This window comes from Telopea speciosissima, chromosome 9 (assembly GCF_018873765.1).
Source record: "Telopea speciosissima isolate NSW1024214 ecotype Mountain lineage chromosome 9, Tspe_v1, whole genome shotgun sequence".
Classification (NCBI taxonomy): domain Eukaryota; kingdom Viridiplantae; phylum Streptophyta; class Magnoliopsida; order Proteales; family Proteaceae; genus Telopea; species Telopea speciosissima.
In genome coordinates, this window is record NC_057924.1 from 46868774 (window position 1) to 46892950 (window position 24177).

A 24177-nucleotide genomic window follows, 5' to 3' on the forward strand; every position below is an offset into this window, starting at 1 on the left:
ATTAAATACAATGGTGAGCCAAGAAACTCCTCTTTCTTGTTTTCAGGGAAAGATATAATGTTGAGAAAGTCCAAAGCATTTCTGATAGTCCCATTATTGGGGAGGTACTTGATGCTATCAAGTTATTTATAGCTCATTTCAATACCTAAACATTAGTTGGGTTCCTTGATATTTCCTTTCTTTAATGAACATTCTTATGCAGATACAAGGAACAGGCTTGATTCTCGGGACTGAGTTTGCTGACAATAAAATCACCTAATGATCCGTTCCCTCTGAATGGGGTAAGCTCCATGTTGATTTTCTAACTACCACTCTGACTGAGATAGTGGTTCTTGTGGAAAAGAAATAGTGAGATAGTCCCAATCACTTTAAAAAAATTTGAACGATTCTGTAACAACTTGTATGGTATACATCTAGTACTCAAGTCTTCAAGGCTGTAAATGGGTCTAGTGGTTTTTACCGTTTCCACAATCTGTATTCACACACATCTGTGTGTTGATTTGAGAAGCCAATTTCTGTTTTAATATGCAATATTCTTCCAATTTCTCGGTGATGATTATCTTCTCTTCTTACAATGTGAGCGTTTTGATGTTGCCATGGTAGGCGTAGGTGCATATTTTGGAGCTGAGTGCGAGAAGCAAGGAACTCTAGTAACAGTTTCTGGGGATAATATAATTGTTAGCATTATTATGGAGTTAGTTTTTTCTTTTTAGCTCAAGCTGATTTTTCTTTCGTCTCTTTTTTGTATAATCCAGCTTGAGGGGGAGTGTTGGAATATGTAATCCAGAATACCGTGAGGGTATTCTGGTCTTTTGGGTGTTTTATTTATTCTTTATTTATGTATTTATGAGCAAGGGTAGAAATGTAATTAGGGATGTAACACTGTTCACATGAACAGTGTCGTGAATAGTATTTTTCCCTTGTTATCTCTTTTATTATTATAAATAGAGAATTTGACTGATCTCATAGATCATTCAAGCCATTCTCCCATTCTCGGTTCAAGTCAACATGGTATCAGAGCTGGTCTGATCTAGGTTAGAAAAAGAGGAAAAAACCCTACTCCTTCTCTCCAATCGACTTCTTCCTTCTTCTCTCTTTCTTGGCTTCTCCTCCTTCTGGTTTTCTTCTTCTCATCCTTGTAAGGGGGCAGCACTAATGAGGTAAAAACCATAACCAATGATTTAGTTGCTGCCCTCCTCCATTCAATCTCTTTTTTCCATTAAAATTCTGTTGGAACCATCTTTGCGAATTGGAGCTTTCCAGAATTTTTTGGAAATCAACTTCTTATCACTATTGAAGGCTGACCTTCCACCATTGGAGCTCCCTTTTTTCTCTTTTCCAGCACCTTCCTACCCTATTCCATTGATCTCCTTCCCTTTTTTCTATTTCTCCATCTTTCATTAACCTTTCCAGCCCCTACCCTAATCGATCTTAACTTGTCAGGGTTTTGAAAAACCCTGACTCCAATCGATTTTAGGGTTTCCCTTTTCAGATGCAGCTAATTTTTTGGGGGTGATTCCCTACTACTACAAGCCATACTCCACTTTTTGATAGCATACGCGCGAATAGGGTTGTCAATGGTTGATTCGGGCTGGATGTCTTTCGGTGTCGGAATGAGTGAGACCAAAACCAAACCGTTAAGAGACATAAGTTTTCGGTCAAGATACAATTTCTGTTAATTTCGGTTTTTTCAATATTTGGTTAATATATTTTCGGGTTTGAACCATAATGATATCTTACATTCATAACTTGCATATAGTGAGAAAGTATTCGATAAATACATTTTAATTCACTTGAATATGAAAATTGATTTGTATAATATGAACATCAAATCAATTTTCCTATTCATAACCTTATTGATTTGTAACACTTTTTCTTATAATAAAAAATGTACTCACATGTCAGCATTTAAGGGAGTCAAAACCAAACCGAACCATTTAACACCCTTAAATATACATAAATTAATGTGCCAAAATCAAATAGATACCATTTACTGAAACCAAACCAAACCATTTAAAACTGGAACCTTAAAACCATTTAATAAATGGTTTGCTTATGGTTTCAAAATTGAGACCGTTTAATTAAATGATTTAAACTGATTTGGACCCTTTTAACTGAATCTAGACCGTTTAACACCCTTAAACTCATGGGAGTGTTGGCCTAGGCCACACTTCCTGATAGAGTTCTTCCCCCCCCCCCCCCCCAAATACTTATTGGGTAATAGATCTCTACTTGGTCGCATGGTCTCTAAAGCGGTTGGGCCAATGGGGTAACACGTCTGAGTATCATCAAGGGGGCAAAGGTGTCATTTCACGGTTTTCTGTGAGAGGGCGTAGGAAACACCCCCAAGTAGAGATCTTTTTTCCCATAGTTATATTAGGGAAAAAGATCCCTGCTTGGTGTGCCCGTACACCCTCTCATAGGACACCGTGAAAATGACGCTCTAACCCTTTTTGGTAGATACCCATGTATACTCTACCATTAGCCCAGATGCTTGTATAAGGACCATGCAACCAAGTAGCAATCTCCTGCCCTTTATATTATTTTATTTTTTTTGGATTACGTGGTAATTGGTTTTATGCGGGCGGGAATGGTTTTTATTTTTCATTCCCGCTATTCCGTGAAAAACCCTTCCTCTTCCACATCTACACTTCTGCGTGAGAAGTGTAGAACCCTAACATATGAAACACCCTCTATCTCCTATCGCTCTCCCTCACTCTCTCTTTCGAAATCCCTACCTCTCTCTAATGATTCTCGCTCTCTGTACTCAGCACAGAAATCTCAAGCTCTTTCTCGTTTCACTCTCCCTCTTGAAATCCCCTGTCTCTCTTTAATCACTCTCCCTTTCAAACTCTCTCTCTCTCTCTCTCTCTCTCTCTCATGAACGTTAACAATGTGGTCTTCTTCTAACATCTGATTTGCATCATTATCGTTGGAAGCAAGCATAGATAAGAGGACAAATAGAGCTGCGATATAATCATCTGGGTTCTAAACACAGATCCAATCCCTTATCTCTGTTGCTGGTGAGTTTCTCTCTCTCTCTCTCTCTCTCTCTGGTTTGATGCTTTAATGTTGGAGAATAACTTGATAAACTTTTTTGTGTTAGTGAAGAGTGTAGAACGGTCTTGCTTGTGCATAAGCAATTTAAAGTGAACTAAATTACCTCTGATTCGTTATCCAATATCAACTTGTTAACCAGATATTTCATCAGCAATCGAACTGTCATTATGCCATCCCTATTGGATTCCCCAAAAAAAATAATAATAATAGAACATCCTAGTTAATATTCCCAAGATAATAGACCACTACAATGATATAACCTTCCTTGGTCATGGAAAATCTGCCTGCCATAAAAAAAGAGTTTCTTTGCCGCCATCTGTTTGAGGGGAGCAATGGTGATGCAGATTTCCAATGATATAAATAAGAGAAAGATGGCATGCGGTTTTGATCCAAACCTGACCCATGGTTCAAGTTCTGGATCAATCAAACTTCTCCAAATCATGGACTAGCTTTTAGCAGTTTATTTCCTTTATTTTATTACTGTTTAAGTTGTTTGGATAGACTAGAATACCACTTATAAATTCCAGATCTATTTTTAAGTCTATGTCAGTTATTTATTCAGTTTAGAATTCCGCCCTTTTAAGTCCATGATAGGAAGAAATTCCTTTTTTTAGTTGGGTTTTTATTTCTTTTATTATTACATTATTTGGTCAGTTAGGGACTCTCCTCTTAGCCTGTGCAAGGGAAGCAGTTACCTAATCAAGTTAGGGTTGTTATAAGGTAATTGAGCCAAGTTAGAAAATTTTCCAAAGACTGTTGGTTGATGGAGGACTTTTAGTGTGTCTGAACTGTCTTTTTAAGTTTTAAAGAAATATTTTAAGGCTTAACAGCTCTCAATGATTTGACTAACGGAATTTTGACTTCAGCGTACCAATTCTGTGGTGATTCAGAATATTTCTGTTGTGGCGATTCCAGGGAGGCCTTGGTGGTGATTCTAAGGTAGTGTTTCAGGTGGGATGCCTGAATACTTATCCTCTTCTTCTCTTAATTATGTTTTCTTTATTTAGTTACTATTCTGTTTACTAAAGTTCTACCTTCTTCCTGAAATTTCTTTTTCTGGTTATTAACTGTATGTTCTGATTCGATTTTAGTTTTGAAAACTTTAAATTTCTGGTTGAACCCAAGAGTCCTTCTAGTCAACTTGTTAAAATCTCTATTTTTTTTTATATTTGTTTTTAATATTTTGGTTCTGTCATTTGGCTTAATTCTCTACTAAATCAACTCTTATATCCATACATAGTAATCTGGTTTAATGATTGAAAATACTGTGGTTGTTTCAGTGTCTGGTCTGGATTTTTAGTTTCCTAACCTCAGTAGGAAACCACCATAACTTGCAATCTGACCTTCATATTCAGATTTTGTTCTCAGAACCATTCCTCCTGTTGAACAGGCTACTTAATTTGAATTTTAGTCACATTAGACCTGTTTTAAATTTCTGGTTGAACCCAAGAGTCCTTCTAGTCAACTTGTTAAAATCTCTATTTTTTTTATATTTGTTTTTAATATTTTGGTTCTGTCATTTGGCTTAATTCTCTACTAAATCAACTCTTATATCCATACATAATAATCTGGTTTAATGATTGAAAATACTGTGGTTGTTTCAGTGTCTAGTCTAGATTTTTAGTTTCCTAACTTCAGTAGGAAACCACCATAACTTGCAATCTGACCTTCATATTCAGATTTTGTTCTCAGAACCATTCCTCTTGTTGAATAGGCTACTTAATTTGAATTTTAGCCACATTAGACCTGTTTGAATGCATTATTGATTTTCTTTCATTACTTTTTGGTTCATCAATTCCTGCAATTCTTGTTTTCTATGGGATTTCTGAATTCTTAAGCCTTAGGTGATTTACCACCCAATTAAATATAGTTACTATAGACATGCAAATGACAAAATAACTTCTTGGTGAGTTTTCCTACAACTATACTATGACTTGGACTCTGTTTTCTTTTTCCTCAGTTCTTTTAGTTATGAATAACTGAGTTTTATTGTGAAAGAGAAAGGTGACTAGAAACACACTACAACAGCCTTCTGAAATCAAGCAATTCATCACCATCTCCCACATAAATTGGGGCATTGCAATGAATATGATCAAGATGGTGCATCCTGGACAGATATACCCCTCCAATTCTACTGGCATGCTGGCGACGGATAATAATTGTCCCAAAATTGTTATTTTTTGAGGCGGCAAAATCGTCCCCACATACAAGGGTAGAGACGGATCGTATTTGTATCTAAAAACTTTTACGCGACAGAAACTTACCGTCCCAATAGAAAATATTTTTAGGGACAGTGGATTTCTGTCTCTAAAATCATTATATTGGAGACAGAAACAATCCGTCCCAATTGAGTTTTATTTAGCGACGGAAAGATTACTGTCGCTAATAAGGTAATATAGAGACGGATATTTATTGCCGTCGCTAGCATATGCGACGCCTCTTATAGCGACGGGATAGGGACGGATATTTGTTTCGTCCCAAGATGGTTTTAGCGACGAAAAATATATTTTTGGGACAATATTTTTCCGTCTCTAAAAACCCAGTTTGTTGTAGTGGTGCCAAAATAGCTGGAAAGCGTATCATTAGTCTCAACAATGGGAAGGTGCAATCCCAAGATGTGTTGTATGTGGAAGGGCCTAAACACAACTTACTCAGTATTAGTTAAATCTGTGACAGGGGACATGAAGAGATGTTTAATAGCCAGGGTTGCGAAATTAGAAGAACAAGCGCAGGGAAGTTGATGGCCACAGGAAAGAGAACTTTAGGGAATATCTACACTCTGACTGAGATAGTTGAAGATACTTGTATGGTAAGCATAGAGGAAGAGACATGGTTATGGCACAGGAGGCTTGGACGTATTGGGTTCAATAGTCTTGCAAAAATTTCTTCAAAAAAAGGGTTGTCAGAGATATACCTATTTTGAAAAAGCCATCAAACCATATTTATAGTTCTTATCAGAAAGGGAAACATAGTAGAGTATCTTTCAAGTCAAAAGAGTATCATACTAGTCAACCATTGGAGTTGGTACACACCGATATATGTGGTCCTATGAGGACACAGGGCATCACAGGAGAGAGATATTTTATCTTATTTATTGATGACCACTCCAGAATGACATGGGCATATTTCTTGAAGCACTAGAAATATTCAAAGTCTTCAGAAAGCAAGTTGAGAAATAGATAGGGAAAGTGATTAAATGTCTAAGATATGATAGAGGAGGTGAGTACACCTGGACAAACTTCAAAAAAATATTGTTATGAAAACGACATCAGAAGATAGACCTTAGCTGCAAGAACACTGTTGCGTGTGAAAACCTCCGGTGCTTGGTTCGCCCGTGGATGAACCTGCAAAAACCAAGCAATGAGCGCAAGAGGGCCGGTGTGGCTCCGGCCTAGGACTCTCCGATGCTCAAGTCAGGTCTCCAACGCGACAGCGTAACTGTGTAGTAGAAAGCAAGATGATGAATGGTGCTCCATACCTGGGTATTTATAAAGTGAGGATGAGATGAGGCGGTTGGGAGAGTCCTAGTATGGTAGGAGTCCTTCTTTTGGAAGGCTCTCTCGCGTAGAGTGGAGTGGAGAGCTATTTTTGGGGTCGGACTCTTATTAAGGTAAGAGTCCATGTAAATTGTGCTTTCAGTATTGCTACTGGGATCGTGGCTCGATCCTTATCCCGTGATTCTCGGGATGTGCTGACGTGGCCCCGCGATCCCTTGTGGGGCGCTATGGTAGCCTCTGTGGAGGAGGGCTCGGCCTAGGAGGTCGGCCTGGTAGGTCGGTCTTGGCAGTCACCTCGGCCTGGGAGGTCGGTTTGAGAGGTCGGCCTGGGAGGTCGGTCTCGGCAGTCAGCTCAGCCTAGGATGTCCTGTGTATGCTCGGTCAGGAGTTTATGACTGACTTGTGTGAGCTCGGCCTTAGCCCCAGCTGACTTGTGCGAGCTCGGCCTCGGCCTCGGCTTTAGTGCTCGGCCTCGGCTTCAGTGCTCGGCCCAACTCGATTCTCGGATTGAGGTCGGGCCGGCCACGTGGTAGCCTCTGATAGGTGGGGTGTTTTATGCCTCATCACAGGCCCCCCCCACTCATCAGGTGTCGGCTCGGCGTTGATGAGTGAAGTTTCCTGGGCGCTTTTCTGAAAGATTCTTGCGGTTGGGCCGAGATTATTTATTGCTGCGGATTTGGACGTTGCACGATCCGACGGTTGGGTGTCCGTGCCACGTCAGCGAGTCATTATGGCGGGCTCGGGAATTGAAACGTCCTTTGATCCGGGCCGTTGGATCATGTTGATCTCTCGGTCGGCCGTTGGATCAAAAACCCAAGGATTATAAATAGGCGACTCCTAACTATTCATTCTTCACGCTTCTAAGTTATTGACTTCTCGGCAAGTTTGGAACCGTCAACTCGGTAGATCTCGTCGTTTGCTTGCTCGTGATCGACTCGGCCGAAGCTTCGTTCGTGGTCGACTCGGCCGTCGTTTGGTTCCCCTCGGCTCTTCTTCAACGACGTCTTCTCCGCCAGTATGTCGGTTGGTAGTAGTCCTATGGGCGAACCGCCGCGAGCGGCAGAGGCGCGAGTCCGAGCCGAGAACTCCCCGTCCGCTCTCCCACCATAGACTGTTGGGCTCGACCTCGACGAGCCCGATGTAGTGGAGCTTCGTTAGGCCGAGGTGGCCGAGCCCCGTTACCTATGGAGTTTGACCACGCGGCCCAATCCACAGCCGCAGACCGGGCCGAGAACTCCGGGTCGTCCTCATCCGATGAGGAATCAAGCAAGGGAGATTCGTCCGAGATGGGGGTTGGCTCGGTAAGCTCGTCTACCGACGCCCCTGAGCCTGAGGAAGGCAGTGTCGGTACCGTTCCGAGCACAATCACGGAGGCTAACCTCGACTATCCGAGAGCGACCTACGCCATCCCCGAGGACATCCGCTCAGAGTTCCTAACCCGGGAGATGGCACCTTCATTAGGCCGGCGAGGTGGCTCATGACGAGACACCCTTCAAGTATGCGTTCGGGCTCCCCGTTCTCGGCTGGTGGACCGGATCTTGGACCACTTCCATTTGTCTCTGGTCTGGTGCCGAACTCTTGGCTGGCCGTGTACGGCTTCTACGCTTTGTTCGCGAGATGGGCCGAGGTGCGAGCGTGGCGCTTTTCTCTCGGCTCTTCTTCTGAAGAAGTCTCCCGAGAAGGGGTGGTATTATACGCCGCCGATCGAGGGAAGAGTGCGGCTCTAGCGGCCATAAATTTTTGGTCGGCACGCCGACCTTCAACAAGTATTGGAAGCCCGTTTTTCTTTGCTTCTATTCCCAATGACCCTCTCCGAACCGAGTGGAAGGAGATGAACTGAACTATGTAAATAGGGTACTACCCCCGACCGAGAACGAGATGACCTCGCTCGACCTGATCCCCCAGCGTCTGCCCTTCGATGTCCTCCAGCTTCAGGACGAGGGGTTTCTTCAGAGTTGGCATATGACCCCTGGTAGGAACCCTTGCCGAGCTTGTATCTGTTGTCCGAGCCGACCCCTTTACTTAGTTTTCTTTTCTTTTTCTGACTCGTTTTTTTATGTTTTCGGTTTCTCTTGCAGTGGTCGGTCACATTCCTCCAATGGACACAGCTCGGCTAAGGGCCGAGACCATCGCAGATAGGAAAAAGAAAAATGCCGAGAAGAAACCCCGGGGAGAGTCCTCCAAGGCCTCCAAGGGCAAGGCCGTGATGCCGGGACCGTCGGACGCGGTGGTCGGTCTGGAGGCCGAGAAGAACACGGGTCCAGCCGGGTCTCCGAGGAAAGGGAAAGGCCGAAAAGGCGAGAGGAGCACGCCAAGAGATATCAAGCGTCAAAAGCTCTCGGTAAACCTGATGAGTGGCGGCCTTCCGCCCGTGGCCTCTCCCACCAACATCTCCCGATACATCCTGGGGAGGGCTTCGGCCAATAATGTCCCCGTGAGGCCGACCTGGCGCCTCTTTCCGGGGGACTTGGCCCTGACGTCGGCCGCTCACGCCAAGGAATGGCTTGATGCCGGTCGGCTTCGCCGACAGGAGAAGCTCGAGGCGCCGTCCGACTCGAGCTCCTCTCCACCCTATTCCAAGATTTTAACATGGTAAGTTTTCTTGTCGGCTTTCGTAATTAGATATGATCTGGGTAATTTGTCTTGAATTTTGTTCTCATGCTTTTTTGTAGGGGTTCGCCAAAGCAGTGGAGACCATGCTCCGCTTCAAGCGGCTCCTGACCGAGAACTATTCTTTGGACGTCCAGTGCAAGAAGGCTTATCAGGACGCCCAGGATGCCGTTCGAGGCGTCGGGAGACCCAAGAGAAGCTCACCGCTGCGAGGCCGAAGTGGAGAGCTCTCGGCCGAGGTGGCTAGCGAGAGAGAGAAGGTCCAGGGCTCTGCAGGCTCGGCTCGCCGAGGTGAAGGAGAAGGCAAGGAAGATCCGGCCACGGCTCGAGTGCGCGATCGGCGACTATCTCCAATCGGAGGAGTACGCCGATATCGCCATGAGATCGGAAGCCTCCCTTCGCCGAGGGTTTTGAGGCAGCCGAGCTGAACTTTTGGCCGAGATCAAGGCGGCGTACCCAGATCTCAATCTCTCCCGTTTGATGATGATGCGACTACCTTCGCAGGGGAGATGGGAGATGAGGAGGAGCCGAGGTCACCTAAGCTCGCCCCGAGGCACCTACTCCGGCCGACGTCCTCCCTCGGGAGCTGGACCCCAAGACCGCCGCCGAGCCCCAGCATGTGGACGCTTTCGAGGTCGCCTCCAAGTCCCACGCCGAGGAGACGGAGATGTAAAAATATATATTTTTTTTTGTGGGGCCGAACTCGCCCAATTTTGTAATCTGTGCGCTCGTCGCTTACAATGAATAAAACAACTTATTTTTGCGCTGAATTTGTCTAAGTATTTGAACTCGGCGCCCTCGGTATTCTTTTCCTTGCGTATTCTGTTTTGTTTGTGGCCAGCGAAGTCGTTTCACTAGCCGTGCTTAGAACTCGTCTCTTTTTTATCCATGCCTCATGTGGTCGGCGGTTTCGGTCATACAACGCCCGAGGTCAATGTGATCCTCGCTTTGGTTAGTTAACTCGCCTTTCCCTTCGGTCCGATTGGAGAGGCTATCATATAAGCGGACTCGTGGCCGAGTATCCTTCCTGGCCGAGCCTAATGCCTTAGCTTAATTTTGTACTTTGTTAGGTTCGGCCAAACAGGGATGTCGGCCCTTGAGAGGTCGGCCAGGTCAATGAGGACCGGTCTTACGACTCGGCTACCGACCTACGAGGGTCAGTCTTTGAGGTCGGCCTGGCCTATGAGGACCGGTCTTACGACTTGGCTGTTGACCTATGATGGTCGATCATTGATGTCGGCCTGGTCTATGAGGACCGGTCTTATGACTTGGCTGCCGACCTATGAGGGTCAGTCTTTGAGGTCGGCCAGGTCTATGAGGACCGGTCTTACGACTTGGCTGCCGACCTATGAGGGTCGGTCTTTGAGGTCGGCCTGGCCTATGAGGACCGGTCTTACGACTTGGCTGTTGACCTATGATGGTCGATCATTGATGTCGGTCTGGTCCATGAGGACCGGTCTTATGACTTGGTTGCCGACTATGAGGGTCGGTCTTTGAGGTCGGCCAGTCCATGAGGACCGGTCTTACGACTTTTGCCGACCTATGAGGGTCGGTCTTTGAGGTCGGCCGGTCCATGAGGACCGGTCTTATGACTTGGCTACCGACCTATGAGGGTCGATCTTTGAGGTCGGCCGGTCTATGAGGACCGGTCTTACGACTTAGGTGCCGACCTATGAGGGTCGGTCTTTGAGGTTGGCCTGGCTATGAGGACCGGTCTTACGACTTGGCTTGACCTATGATGGTCGATCATTGATGTCGGCACTGGTCATGAGGACCGGTCTTATGACTTGCCGACCTATGAGGGTCGGTCTTTGAGGTGGGCAGGTCATGAGGACCGGTCTTACGACTTATGCCCGACTATGAGGGTCGGTCTTTGAGGTCGGCCAGTGCTATGAGGACCGGTCTTACGACTTCAACTTGGGAGCTTGACAATACGTTAAGTGTTGGAGAAAAAGACTTTATTGAATCAAATGCCGAATCAAGCCGAATACAAGCATGCTCAATTATTGAAAAAACTTCTTCAAATTTTCCGAGTTCCAAGGTCTCGGTACCTTCTTGCCCCCCGGAGTCTGCAAGCGATACGTGCCCGGGCGAATTTGCTTGGAGACTATGTACGGGCCTTCCCAATTTGGTGCTAATTTTCCTTGTTGCTTTGGCTGGGATGCGCTGAGTTTTCTGAGAACAAGGTCCCCTTGACGGAAATGCCGCTCTTTGACTCTTGAATCATAGTAGCTTGCCGTCTTGTTTGTACGCGCGTTCCGGAGTAGGGCATTTTCTCGGACTTCATCGAGGAAGTCAAGATTTGCTCTCAGCCCATCTTCATAGGTCTTTTCATCGAAGTTGAGCACTCGGTAGGATGAGGCCATAACTTCAACCGGTGCGAGGGCTTCGGTCCCATAAGTGAGGCGAAATGGACTCTCCCCGGTTGGAGTTCTTACAGTCGTCCGATATGCCCATAGGACGCTTGGGAGTTCTTCCACCCATCTCCCCTTGGCCTCATCCAACCTTCTCTTAATGCCGGCGAGTAATGTTCGGTTGGACACTTCTACTTGTCCATTTGCTTGCGGATGAGCTACCGAGATGGGTCGAAAGTCAATGTGGAAGTGCTCGCAGAACTCTCGGAAGGCCGGGTTGTTGAATTGCGCGCCATTATCAGTGATGAGAACTTTCGGTAGTCCGAACCGATAGATGACCTTATCTCGGAAAAATTTCTCCATGTTCTTCTTGGTGATGGTGGCAAGGGGCTCGGCCTCGACCCACTTGGTGAAGTAATCGATCGCTAGTACTACGTATTTTCTGTTTCCCGATGCCGGGGTGAAATCTCCGAGAATGTCCATTCCCCACATAGCGAATGGGATTGGGCTCAGCATTGAGCTTAACTTTGTTGCTGGTCGGCTTGGGATTGGCGCGAACAGTTGGCACTTCTCACACGTCTTCACGTATCTCATGGCCTCTTCTTGCATTCTTGGCCAATAGAATCCTTGCCGAAGTATCTTGTATGCAAGAGCTCGGCCGCCCATGTGACTCCCGCATATTCCCTCATGCACCTCGGCTAGTGCATACTCGGCCCCCTTCGGTCCCAGACATCGGAGAAGAGGGGCCGAGATTTCCCTTTTGTAGAGTACTCCGTCGATCATCGAGTACTTGGAAGCTCGGATCTTAACCTTCCTTGCGTCGTCTCGGTTCCCCGGGAGCAGGTCATTCTCCAAGTAGTTGACAATGGGGTCCAACCAGGTCGGCCCGTCCTCTTCAATGTGCTTTACGCTTTCTTCTTGTAAGGATGGCTTCTCCAATATTTCTATGTATACTGACCGGCTCAGGTATTGGAGGTCGGCCTCGGCCAACCTGGATAAGGAGTCCGCCGCGGCATTCTCTTTTCTCGGTATTCGAGTCATCTCAAAGTGCTCGAACTCGGAGATCAGATCTTGGGCTCGGCCCAGGTATGCTATCATCCTTTCGTCTTTCCCCTCGTAGTCTCCGTTGACCTGGTTGACCACAAGTTGGGAGTCTCCTCGCACCTTCAACCGCTTTATGCCCATAGCTTTGCTGACTCGAGGTCCAGCTAGAAGGGCTTCATACTCAGCCTCGTTGTTCGAGGCGGGAAACTTGAACCTTAGGGCATATTGGACCAGAAAGCCTTCGGGGCTTACAAGTATTAGGCCTGCCCCGCTTCCTCCGGAGTTGCTTGAGCCGTCGACATTCATGGTCCAAATCGGGTCGGCCGTAGCCCCAACCTCCTCGACTGTCTTTTCTTCTTCGGCCTCATGTTTGGAACCCGTGCATTCGGCGATGAAGTCGGCAAGGGCTTGTCCTTTTATCGCCGTCCTCGGTCGATAGCTTATATCGTATTCACTTAGCTCAACCGCCCAGGAAATCAGCCGTCCCGAAACGTCGGGTTTTTGCAATATCTTCTTGAGTGGCTGGTCGGTCAGTACCGCGATCGGATGAGCTTGGAAGTACGGCCTTAGTTTCCTTGCAGCCATGACTAGAGCGAATGCTACCTTCTCGAACCCGGAATACCTTGTCTCGGCATCAACAAGAACGTGGCTGATATAGTATATCGGCCTTTGAGTTCGACTCTCTTCTCGACCAACACCGCACGACCGCTACGGAGGGCGGCTAAGTAGATTGAAGCTCCTCTTTTGGTTCAGTCGGCGAGAAGAGGCGGGTTCTCCAAATATTTCTTCGATTCTTCAAAAGCTTCCCGGCATTCGGACGACCAGATAAAGTCTTTTGGGTTCCGGATATTCTTTAGGGCCTTAAAGAACGGTAGGCACTTGTCGCCCGATCTCGACATGAATCGCGCTAACGCCGCCACACGTCCGTTTAGGCTCGTACTTCTCGGATCGTCCTGGAGGACTCATCTCTTGGATGGCTCGATTTTTGCCGGATTGGCTTCGATGCTTCGATAGAGACCATGAAGCCGAGGAATTTTCCCGAGGTTACGCCGAATGCACACTTGCGGGATTCAGCTTCATCTGGTTCTTCCTCAATACGCCGAAGGCTTCTTCCAGGTCGGCCAAGTGGTGCTCGGCCTTTAAACTTTTCACCAACATGTCGTCCACGTAGACTTCCATGTTCTTTCCGATCTGCCCGCGGAATATATAGTTCACGAGGCGCTGGTATGTCGCTCCGACGTTCTTCAGTCCGAACGGCATGACCTTGTAGCATAAATTCTCTTGGTCAGTTCGGAAGGCCGTGTATGACTCGTCCTCCTCATGCATCATGATTTGGTTGTAGTCGGAGTACGCGTCCATGAAGCTCAGCATCTCGTGACCTGCCGTTGCGTCGATCAAGAGGTCGATCCGAGGTAATGGGTATTCATCTTTTGGGCAAGCCTTGTTGAGGTCGGTGTAGTCAACACACATTCTCCACTTCCCGTTCGGTTTAGGGACCATGACGACGTTAGCCAACCAGGTCGGGAATTTCTCCTCTCGGATGAATCCTGATCGGCGAAGCTCTCCACCTCTTCTTTGATTACAGTTTGTCGATCAAGTGCGTAGTTCCTTCTCTTCTGCCAGATTGGTTTTCGACCCGGATCCACATGGAGTCGGTGCTCGGCTATATGTCTGGGTATGCCCGACATGTCAGCGGCTGACCAGGCGAAGACATCGGCGTTCGCTTAAGAAAACTCCGAGCCGCCTCCTTTGATCTTCATTTAGTAGTGATCCGAGTGGACCACCTTTGCCGGGTCATCTTGCCGAGATGAAGTGGGGTCAGGTCTTCCACGGGTCGTCCTCTTCTCTCGATAAGCTCATCCCGCTGATCTTCTGGGAGATGCTCGATGCACATGGCCATTCCTCGAACATTACCCTTGTTTTGCTTGACGAAAGTAGCGTAGCACTCTCGTGCCTTCTTCTGATCGCCTCGGACCTCGCCGACACCGTTCTCGGTGGGGAACTTCATTTTCAAGTGAGTCGGGGAGATGATGGCTTGGAGGGCGGTCAATGAAGGACGGCCGAGTATGGCATTGAAAGCCACTACCGACCGTACCACCATGAATTTGACTTGGATCGTCGCCTGGCATGGAGCTTGCCCAATTGTGACTAGTAGATCGATCGAGCCCTTGATGGTCGCGGCCGCTCCCGAGAACCCGTGAAGCGAGGTGCCTTCGGGCTTGAGCGCATCGTCGCCGAAGCCAAATTGCCGGTACGCTTCTAGTGACATAAGGTCCACGGATGCGCCGGTATCGACCAATACACGGTGGACGGGCCTGTTCGCAATTTCTACCCGCACCACTAAAGCATTGTCATGAGGTAAACTTATACCTTCGAGGTCGGCTTCGGTGAAGGAGATCGTCACCGCCAGCTGGAGTTTCTTGGCGGGCATCTCGGCTACTCCGATGAAGCTAGCGTTTGCCTTAGCCTTTCGAGTACTCTCTTGCCCGGGCCCTCCGAGGATAGTGTATATGGGGGCTCCCTTGTCATTGCTCGGCCCGGATCCGTCCTCCTTCTCGGCTCGGACCTTGTCATCGTCTCTTTCAACTCGCCTGTTTTCGGCCTTAGGCTCGGCTCTTCTTTGATCTCGGTCATCAGGCCGCCGACCTCCACGATCTTCTCGACCTCCTTTGACATATCGCTTCAAGTGGCCCGCTTTTATCAGCTCTTCGATTTCTCTTTTCAGCTGATGACAATCTTCGGTGTCGTGACCGGTGTCCTTGTGGAATTAGCAATATTTGTTGGGATTTCGAGATGACCCCGCTTGCATCGGTCGGGGTCGGCGGATGTACCCCCATCTTGTATTTGCATCAGGATCTCCTTGCGAGAGACGCATTCGGTGGCATGTAGTCGGGGCTCCGTGCTCGATCCGACTGTCGGCTTGGCGATCCGTCCTTGGCCTTTTGTCTTCCCTTCTATCGCATTGTCGGCCTTTTCTTGTCGATACGACCTTCGTTGCCCTTCCGGGCTTGGAGGACCTCGGCCATATTTGCGAACTCGTTGCACCTCTCCAAGAGCTCGGCCAGGTTTTTGTCGGCTTCCGGGCCAAGTCCTTAATAAGGTCCATGTCGGCCAATCCGTTGCTCATAGCCGTATGGGCCGTGGCCTCATCCAAATCCTTGATGTCCAAGGATTCCTTGTTGAAGCGGGAGACGAATGCTCGGATCGACTCGTCGGGCCTTTGCTTCACGCTGAGGAGGTTGACCGTGGTCTTCTTATGTTTCATACTACTCTGGAAGCGCGTGACAAAGGCTCGGCAGAGTTGAGCGAAGCTTTTTGTGGAATTCGATGGCAACCAGGAGAACCATGAGGTCGCCGCGCCCTTGAGGGATGCAGGGAAGGCTCGGCAAGAGACGATCTCGGTTCCCCCGCACATGGTCATCATCGCATTAAAGTAGTTGATGTGATCTGTCGGGTCGGTCGTCCCGTCGTATCGGTCGAACGGGGAGGTTTGAAACCGTTGGGTAGCGGCGCGGTCATGATCTCGGGAGGATACGGGTGACGCCCGACCAAAGAGTAGGCATCCGGGGTCGCTTGTTTCTTCAACCCCTCCACTTGCTCGGCCAAATCTCGTAGGCGCTTCTCTCAGTTTCGGCCAGTGCTCGCCACGGCTCCTCGGCCCGGGTCGATAGGGTCGGTCGTCCCGCAGTAGTCGGCCATTACAGTCACTCGGTCCTCACCATCCTTCCTTGTTCTTTTTCTTCTTGGAAGTTGGACCCTCGGGGGCTCCCCTGTTGTTCTTCTCGGGGAGGTGAGCTCTGACGCGATCCTTCTCCGTGTCTCGGCGCGTGCCTTTCAACCGGGTCTTTCCTTTGTTCTCGGAATCTCCTCGGCGGTTCGTCCTCTCCGATCCGTCCAGAAAATACCGACCTCCTTGCTACAGAGCCGGCCGGTTCAATTTCCTGCCCTGTTCACGGGCTTTGGCGATGTTCTTGTTCACCCCGCCGAGCGCCTCTACTGGGGCGCGGAGGTGGAGTCTTCTGACGAGACGGGTACGAGGACGCAGCCCAACTCGGCTCGGCCCTACGCCGGCCACCATTTTGCTGCAAGTTTCTTTCAGCGCGGACCGGAGCTGGAGGGAGCACGGCCGGCAGCTGGCCCATCAGCCCGCCTCGGGCCATCTGGTTCATGAAGGCGCGCAGCATCTCGTTGGTGTGGAGCATCTGTAGTTGCAAATCCATAACCTGTCGATTATTTGCCGGGGCTTCTGGGTCCAAACTCTCCGGCAAGGGTGGCGGTGCTGGTAGGCCATTCCCATCCAAACTTGGCTCGGCCTGTACCCGGCTAGCCGCGGCCGTGGTTAGCGCACCTCCCCCAACTCCGCTCTCTGGAGGGGGAATGGTGCCCGTGATGGGCTGCACACCACCTGCCCTAGGGGGTCTTCTGTTTATCCCCTGCCGAGAGGCTTCGGGGGGCGGTGATCGCCTCTCGTCTTCACAACGGGTTGCGGCTCCTCCGTACGGGAAGTAGAGCCATGCTGTCTCGACCTCGTGTGCACCATTATTATTGCTCGGGAATTGGCGAAAACGACGATGCTTGCGATGTCGTTCCCACGACGCGCGCAAATACATTGCGTGTGAAAACCTCCGGTGCTTGGTTCGCCCGTGGATGAACCTGCAAAAACCAAGCAATGAGCGCAAGAGGGCCGGTGTGGCTTCGGCCTAGGACTCTCCGATGCTCAAGTCAGGTCTCCAACGCGACAGCGTAACTGTGTAGTAGAAAGCAAGATGATGAATGGTGCTCCATACCTGGGTATTTATAGAGTGAGGATGAGATGAGGCGGTTGGGAGAGTCCTAGTATGGTAGGAGTCCTTCTTTTGGAAGGCTCTCTCGCGTAGAGTGGAGTGGAGAGCTATTTTCGGGGTCGGACTCTTATTAAGGTAAGAGTCCATGTAAATTGTGCTTTCGTATTGCGCTGGGATCGTGGCTCAATCCTTATCCCGTGATTCTCGGGATGTGCTGACGTGGCCCCGCGATCCCCGGTGGGGCGCTATGGTAGCCTCTGTGGAGGAGGGCTCGGCCTAGGAGGTCGGCCTGGTAGGTCGGTCTTGGCAGTCACCTCGGCCTGGGAGGTCGGTTTGAGAGGTCGGCCTGGGAGGTCGGCCTGTTAGGTCGGTCTCGGCAGTCAGCTCAGCCTAGGATGTCCTGTGTATGCTCGGTCAGGAGTTTATGACTGACTTGTGTGAGCTCGGCCTTAGCCCCAGCTGACTTGTGCGAGCTCGGCCTCGGCCTCGGCTTCAGTGCTCGGCCCAACTCGATTCTCGGACTGAGGTCGGGTCGGCCACGTGGTAGCCTCTGATAGGTGGGGTGTTTTATGCCTCATCAAACACCTCAACAAAATGGTGTGGTAGAAAGGAAGAACAGGACTATTCAAGAGATGGACAGGAGCATGTTGATTGAAAATGACATGGGTAACAAATTTTGGAGAGAAACAGTATACACTGCAGTATATATTCACAACAGGTGTATGTTGAGAGCTCATGATAACAAAACTCCCTATGAGATTTGGTTTTGCAAGAAAGTTACAGTATTACATTTCAAAGTCTTTGGTAGTAAGTGCTACATAAAAAATACCAATCAAGATTTGGGGAAGTTTGATGATAGAGCTGATGATGGCACCTTTCTAGGCTAATCCATCACAAGCAAAGCCTACAGATGCTACAACAAAAGACTTGGCAAAATTGTGGAAAGTGCAGATGTCAAGGTTGATGAGAAAAGAGATTCTTCTACTAGCTCAGGTGTTGATCCAATTGAAGTTGAAGACCTCACTGAGATGAGTGATGCAGGTGATGATAGGCAAGAAGGAAGAGATGAACATGAACATGACAAGACTGACATTGAGACGGATGATCAAGAAAGGCAAAGCAGGACTGTTAAGAATCATCCAGAAAATCAAATTATAGGTGATCCTAGTGCAGGGACGAGAACCAGGAGTGCAGGTAAGAAAACTAGAAAAGTGTACTCCAACACCTACTATCTTCTCTCACATGTTGAACCAAAAACTGTTGAGGAGGCAAGTAGAGATGAAGTTGGATTAAAGCCATTAAGTTAACTAATTTGAAAGTGTGATAAAGCAGAAATGGGGCTATCGTTCATAGTATTCTCTGGCACTTCTTTTGATGTAATTTTCTGAGTATGGTTTTTTTTACCGTCATTGTAATTGTACAAGCCATTAAGTTATAATAGTGGAAGTGAACCAAACAATTGGAGTAGTGATCGTGAGATTCATTCATGCTGTCTAGAAATTGAAAGCCCTGGACTCATAGGATTGGTGCACACTAAAATACTTGTGCCTATTCAGGTGGCAGGGACAGAATTTATTGGATATCACTATGCTCGTATAATACGTATTATCACTTTAACCTTAAGTATATTCGATTCGGCCCTTGTGAGTACTGAAGGGCCAAATCTAGATTCTAATGTTCTAATATATGTTATCTTTACCTTCCTTACCACGTAGTTGGGCTAAGGTGGACCTGTGGAGATTTGCAGGTGATCTTGAAGACTCTTGAATCGGCTATTGTACAGTAATGGTCCTTTGTAATTTAGCATCATAATTATCATTAGGCAGTGCATGTGTTTGCTTAATGTTATTAGTTCATGCTTTGTGATGCATTATATCGAGCAATTGGAGCAGTGACCCCCCCCCCCCCCCCCCCCAAAGAAAACAGTTTTACAACTTAACTAATATATAGAAAAAGCTGTTTAGCTCTTCTCATTAAAGAGCACAACAGAAATTCCCAAATTGATAGTTTTGTCTTTTGCTTTTGGGTTTCTTTACTTTGGAGAGAGGGCTGTAAAGGATTTAAATCCATAGCTTCCATGGTGTGAGAGAAAGAATAAAATAAACTGCATTTGTAATGAAAGAACTTTTGGGTTTCTTTACTTTGCAGAGAGGACTGCAAAGGGTTTGAATCCATAGCTTCCATGGTGAGAGAAATAATAAAATAAGCAGCATTTGTAATGAAAAAAAAAGAAGCAGAATTGCTCAAAGATTATACCTCAAATGAGGGTATTTGAGAGAGGAAGAAACATCTATCCAACAATTGCTGTTCTGGATCTTTAGTATTTGGTTTCAAAGAACCACTACATGTATCCATTATCTATCTCTACAAAGCCAGCTTTTACACACTCATCTTTAAGGACTGTTATTGAGCGATCATTCGGAGTCTCGAAGAAGCATTTGATTGTACTTGCATATGTAGCCATACATAATTTTATTAGAAAACAAGTGGCATCAAATTGGCTTTTTGAAAAAACTGAGAGGGTAGAGTTTGATAGCGAAGATGAGGACAGTGATAGAGATAGTGACGACAATGCGATCGTGAGTATTGTAAATGTTGTACGTCGTACACAACAACATTGGTAAGCATATTGAAAACAAATTGCAGATCAAATTGAAGAAGCTTACCATGATTGATGATAAACAATTGTGTCAATTGTGTGTTTTATAATTTTCATTGAACTTTTTGATATGGTTTTTGTTAAAGATCATTATTGATGGGCTTATGTTTATTTGACATTTTACCTTGGCATGACAATTTTAAAGATAAATATTGATAGACTAGCATTTTTCACGTCATTTTATTTTTCATATAATTTTTTGATCAATTCACCAACTGACGGTGCCTACTTTGTATACTTTGCATTAGATATTACCGTTGTGTGGGTCCCTATGTTCAAATATACATGTACTTCTTACAAAGCAAATACATAATATATTATGCATTAGACATTCCAAACCTATTTTTCGTTATATTATCTATTATTTCGAATAGTAACCAAACAATTATTGTTTATAGCCCATAACCTATTATCATTATTGATTATTATAAATAGATCATAAATATAACTATAAAACTATGCCACAGAGAGCCGATATTGATTTATCAATATTGGGCAATATATCAACTTGAGGATTTCCCCAAAATAATATAAAGTTACAGGAATAAGTTTCCAAATAGGTAACTTCTCCTTCATGGCTAATCCTAAGTTTCCATAATAAGAAACACTTCAAATAGGAAACTATATGAACCAAGGTTGCCATAAAATCTCATTCCAATTAATGTAGGATACTGGTGACATTGACCTATAAGAACATCACAACAACTATGTGTTTATCAAGTTTCATTGAGTAAATAATTTTCTATAACAAAAATAGAAATACGATTTATGGAGGGGGAGGGGGTGTTCCATTCTTTTTCAGTTTTTGTTTTCTTCCTTCTTATCCTTGACAGCATGGAGGGTGTTATCTCCATTAAGAAAATTCCTAGTCTTAAGGCCATGGGAAGGGGAAGTTAAGTTAGTAGTGATTTGAGGCTTTTGTTTAAAGAAAAAAATTATGGAAGTTAATGTTTTGAGGTTGCCGTTTTAAGGAAAAAACATAGAAGTTAAACTTAGTATTGATTTGAGGCTGACGTTTCCAATTTTAGCTCAAAGATCTCTCCAACATTTTTTTTTTTGGCAATTTCCTAAATTGGGTGTTGTTGTCAATGCTACCTAAAATTCCTATATAAACCAACCATCTCCCAAGCAAAGGAGACTCATCGATCAGATCTTCTTCCCTTGGAAGTTCTTGAAGCAATGGAAGCCTCAAATCACCTCGTACCAAAGATGCTAGTAATTATTCTAATCGTTGCGTTACTGCATTCAAGTCATGCTCCTGTTGCTGAAGCAAGATCAGTACACATGGATTTAAAGAGCAAAATTCCCTCAGGTGTCAAGTTGGTTCCACCATCAGCTCCAAGCCCAATAATTAATGATGGAAAGACTGACCCCATTCAAACGCACAATGATTTTCCAGGTGTTCATGTCCGAGTAGATGTTCCAGGTGGTCCCGACCCACTTCATAATTAATTTCGGTTAGAGGAATATGTCATCAATGTACCATTTGGTTACTCCATCAGCTCCAACCCCAATAATTTATAATGGAAGGACTTGCCCTATTCGAGTACCCAAATCCTTGATGTAATGACCATCTTAACCAATTAGAAGTGCTCTATTTAAAAATCTTACTTGTAATGATAAAGTACAATTGCTACTTTGAATAAATAAAGCTATCTTTTTCCCCTCCATATGTTTTGATTATTTTTAGGGCTTTGTTTATTGGTTTTTGCGATTTTTTCCAGCCACCATGCCTGACGTTTCAGAGATCACGTCTGCTTCCTCTGGTTCTTAGGGGTCATCCCAACGTGACTTTATTCCATTTTCGGGATTCTTATTCCATTTTCGGGGAATCCCATCAAACTCAATGGCAGCAATTATCTTTTATGGTCTCGTTCTTGCTTGTTCGCTATTGGATCCTGTGGTCTCTCTGGCTATGTCACGGGCACTCAAGTTAGCCTACCGAGGCTGGTTCTGTAGTGGATCGATGGATGAACTTCAATTTTTTGGTCATGTCATATCTTGTCAATTTGATGGAGTAAGATATTGCCGGGCGCTATCTTCTTCTTGATTCAGTTGCGAAGATTAGGAAAACAGCCAAGGGCACTTATTCTCAGGTTGGGAATGCTGCCCAATGTTACGAGCTTCGTCAGAAGATTCACTCTACCAAGCAGGTGGAGTTGTCACTGTCTCAGTATTACAATACCATGTGTAATATGTGGCAGCAGTTGGATTTTCTGCGCACCTTCACTGCTACCTGCAATGTTGATGCCATGACCTTCCGTAAGTGGGAGGATGGCTTACGTGTTTTTTATTTTTTGGCCGGCCTCAATATTGAGTTTGATCAGATTCGTGCCAATATTTTGAACTGAGACCCACTTCCATCTCTGGAGCAAGCCTATGTGATTCTATCGGCTGAGGACAGTAGGCGTACAACCATGGTTCATCCTATCACTCCAAAACGATCGGCTCTTGTCTCTGGTTCGCAGTCTTCCTGAAGAACTTCTACCAGGTTTGCTAGTACTGATCGAACATCTGGTGATCGCCCTCCTATTAAATGTGATCACTGTGGGAAGGAGTGGCATACCAAAGATCATTGTTGGAAGCTTCATGGTCGCCCTGCGGAGACTCGCGGGAGTGGAAGGGGTGGATCCAATCGGCCTAGTAACACCCGTGCCCATTAGGCAACTTCTGACGACCAGCCTGATCAATCTCTTTCGCAAGTAGTGGCTGAATTGTAAAATCTTTGGGATATGGTGAATTGATTGGACACATCTTCGGCATCAGTATCTCCTTCCATGGCTGCCTCGGCTTTGTCTCTGCCTACCAACCCAAATTCTTCTTCTTCCACAGGTATTTCATTTGGTGGGAACTACACCTCAGTCCTGCCCGATTCTTGGGTAATTGACTCAGGGGCAACCGACCATATGATAGGTTCTTCATCTGTTTTTTCCAAGTATTTTCCTCCTTTTGGTCATAACAAGATTCGTGTTGCTGATGGGTCTCTTTCTCCTATCTCGGGGAAGGGATCTGTCTAGTGCACTTCCTCTCTTAACCTTTCCTCTGTCTTCTATGTTCCAAAGTTTACTACTAATTTGCTTTCCATTAGTAGCCTAACTAGGGATTTAAATTGCAAAGTAACATTTTTTTCCAACCTATTGTTTGTTTCAGGACTTGGCAATGGACAATTCGATTGCATGTGGTTAAGTGTTAGGTGGTCTGTACATACTTAATAGTTCCCGGGGAGCTTTGACATCTCAGCCGGCATCTTTTGATTTTGATTCTACACTTTTTGAGTTGAATAATTGGCACCGTCATTTGGGCCATCCTCCTATAGGAGTTTTATCTACTTTATTTCCTAGTCTAATGAAACGTTGTAATAAACATAATTTTTCTTGTAACGATTGCACTTTGGCAAAGCAAACTAGAAGTATTTTTTCTATTTCTGATAGTCGAAGCAATGTGCCTTTTGGTTTGATACATTTTGATGTGTGGGGCCCTGCCCGATGTATTTCTACTTCTGGATTTAGATGGTTTGTCACTTTCATTGACTGTTTTAGCCAGACAACTTGGGTGTATTTGATGCATAGTAAGAGTGACGTCTTCACTTGTTTCACTCTATTCCATAAGATGGTTCAGACCCAATTCAATGCCAAGGTGAAGATTCTTCGCCAGATAATGGAAAAGAGTATATGGATGGTGCCTTCCGCTCTTATTTGGACAGCCATGGAATCATACACCAGGCCTCTTGTGTTGACACTCCTGCTCAAAATGGAGTGGTTGAACGCCAGAACAGACATCTCTTGGAGGTTGCTTGTTCTCTTATGTTTACTATGGTTGTTCCTCCCTGCTTCTGAGGTGATGTTGTTCTTACAACCACCTATTTTATCAATCGACTTCCCTCTCGAGTCTTAGGCGGACACTTTGCAGCTAAATGTCCCCACAAGGGGCAAATGGAGAGTGGTGATGAAGAAGAAAAGAAAACAAGTTTTAAGGGAAAGAAGAAGTTTTTCACCAAGTCATCCAAGAAAAATCAATTCAAGAAAAGAAGTTTCATTTCCAAAAGGAGCAATGCCACATCTAAGGAAGAATCTGAAAATGAATCAGATGATGTAGATGATCATGTCATGTTTATGGTGTTTGAAGAAAAAGAGAATTAATCACCTAGAACATGCACAACTTCTGAAGAT

The 24177-nt window shown here is 46.0% G+C and overlaps 1 long non-coding RNA gene across 1 annotated transcript; it reads left to right on the plus strand.

Moving 5' to 3' along the window:
• Positions 1-34: 34 nt before the first annotated feature.
• On the plus strand, positions 35-15368 carry LOC122640233. The gene is made up of 4 exons (XR_006329637.1): positions 35-104; positions 203-281; positions 604-677; positions 15359-15368. It is a non-coding gene; the product is annotated as an uncharacterized LOC122640233 (long non-coding RNA).
• The last annotated feature ends 8809 nt before the right edge of the window (positions 15369-24177 follow it).